The sequence below is a fragment of the Chiloscyllium plagiosum genome, chromosome 10, assembly GCF_004010195.1.
Source record: "Chiloscyllium plagiosum isolate BGI_BamShark_2017 chromosome 10, ASM401019v2, whole genome shotgun sequence".
In the NCBI taxonomy this organism is placed as follows: Eukaryota; Metazoa; Chordata; class Chondrichthyes; order Orectolobiformes; family Hemiscylliidae; genus Chiloscyllium; species Chiloscyllium plagiosum.
This window is the reverse complement of record NC_057719.1, coordinates 3,665,833-3,668,445: the sequence shown is the minus strand read 5'-3', so window position 1 is coordinate 3,668,445 and position 2,613 is coordinate 3,665,833.

Sequence of the window (2,613 nt, the reverse complement as noted above, 5' to 3'; positions counted from 1 at the left end):
GTTCCCGGTGTGAAAATCTGAGCAGGTACCTGGTCTTTCCTTCAGTGTCACTGGGTCAAAATCCTGCAACTCCCTCCCTAACAGCATTGTCCACCTCCAGTACATGGACTGCAGCGGTTCAAGAAGGCAGCTCACCCCCACCTTCTCAAGGGGTAACTAGGCATGGACAATAAATGCTGACCCAGCCAGCAATGCTCATATCCAGTGACTGAAGAGCCTTTCTCTGCACGACAGACCTCTATGATTCTATGATACAGGTAATGAAATTAAGTTACTCTTCCTTAATTGTAGACAAGACAGTTGTCATGTCTCAAGATCCAATCTTCTTCACTATCTATTTGGCTGGATCACATCTACTGCTTTAGTAGCATCCAGATCCCTTTACACAAGTTCTTGAGTTATTTTCTCAATTTGTAACTTTTTCTCTGACCCCACTGCATTTGCTCTCAATCATCTAAACCTCATTAGAAAATTACTATCTGACATTCCCGGTCTATGTAATAATTTTCACTTTTCTGACATTACTGTCTGATCTCACCTCTACTTAGCCTCTAGAATTTCCTTGAATTGATATGATATGACTAACTCACCTCTACACAACTGCAACTGTTCTAAACACGATTCGGAGATTACCTGATGAAGGAGCGTCGCTCCGAAAGCTAGTGTGCTTCCAATTAAACCTGTTGGACTATAACCTGGTGTTGTGTGATTTTTAATTTTGTTCTAAACACTATTGCCTGCTTCCTGTTCTGAATCCATTTGGCTCCACTATTACCATTATCCTCACTAAACTATCCACTATCCCATATCTCAAATTATTGTATTCAAAGTACGAGTTCTCATATTTCTTAACAAGCTCATATTCTCCTAACTTTGAGTTTCTTCCCGTTCCATATACTAGCATATTCATTCCCAAAGTATGACATTGATTTCTATCAGAATAAGTGCAATTCCTTTGCCCACTGTTAGAATGGCTCCATTGTGTTAATTCTTTAATCTCACACCTCCACTCAGAAGCAACATGGCAGACAATGTTTTGGAGATAAGGCCAACAATGCTACAGTTTTGATTCTGTCTCCTTGGTTGTTTCTCAGCATGAATCTCTAAACCCACAGCGACTTCCATCTGGAAGGACAAGGCCAGCAGACGCATGGGAACACCACCACCTGCAAGTTCCCCTCCGAGCCACCCACCATCCCGACTTGGAAATATATCGTCATTCCTTCACTGTCGCTGGGTGAAAATCCTGGAATTCCCTCCCTCGGGGCATTGTGGATCAACCCACAGCACATGGACTGCAGTGGTTCAAGAAGGCAGCTCACCCCCACCTTCTCAAGGGGCAACTAGAGACGGATTATAAATACTGGGCCCAAGCAACGATGCCCATAACCCATGAATGAATTCAAAAAAGAATCATATATTTAAAATGTCATTTGAGTGCAAAATGAGCTTAACACTGCATATCCTATATATCACCAAAACGTCTTAATTCATCTCTGCAACATTGCCCTTAATTAACGGCTATCATGACTGAAACCCTTTCTTGGACTAGTCTTCTCCAGCACTTCCCTTAGGAGCCTCCCAAACTCCACACAAGCTGTAATTCTTCCAGACTTCCTGTCGGAATTCTGCTTCAAATCTCAATTATCTCCAATCTTCTTTGGTTTCATAGAATCATAGAGTCATGGAGCTGTACAGCACAGAAACAGGTTCTTCAGTCCAAATCATCCATGCCGACCACATATCCTAAATTAATCTAGTCCCATTTGCCAAGAACTTGACCCATATCCCTGTAAACCTTTCCTATTCATTTACCCATCCAGGTGCCTTTTAAATGTTGTAATTGTACCAGCCTCCACCACTTCCTCTGGCAGCTCATTCCATACACACACCACCCTCTGTGTGAAACAGTTGCCCCTCAGGTCCCTTTTAAATTTTTCACCTTTCACCTTAAACCTATGCCCTCTAGTTTTGGACTCACCCAACTTAGAAAAAAGACCTTGCCTATTTACCCCATCCATGCCCCTCATGATTTTATAAACCTCAATAAGGTCACCCCTCAACCTACGATGTTCCAGGGAAAATATCCCCAGTCTATTCAGCCTCTCTCTGTAGCTCAAACTCTCCAGCATCCTTGCAAATCTCTTCTGAACCCTTCCAAGTTTCACAACATCCTCCCTATAGGAGGGAGACCAGAATTGCACAGAGTATTCCAATAGTGGCCTAACCAATGTCCTGCACAGTTGTAGCATGACCTCCCAACTCCTATACTCAATACACTGATCAATAAAGGCTATTGCAGAACATATAGAACATAGAACATAGAACATAGAAAAATACAGCGCAGTACAGGCCCTTCGGCCCTCGATGTTGCGCCGATCCAAGCCCACCTAACCTACACTAGCCCACTATCCTCCATATGCCTATCCAATGCCCGCTTAAATGCCCATAAAGAGGGAGAGTCCACCATTGCTACTGGCAGGGCATTCCATGAACTCACGACTCGCTGAGTAAAGAATCTACCCCTAACATCTGTCCTATACCTACCACCCCTTAATTTAAAGCTATGCCCCCTCGTAATAGCTGACTCCATACGTGGAAAAAGGTTCTCAT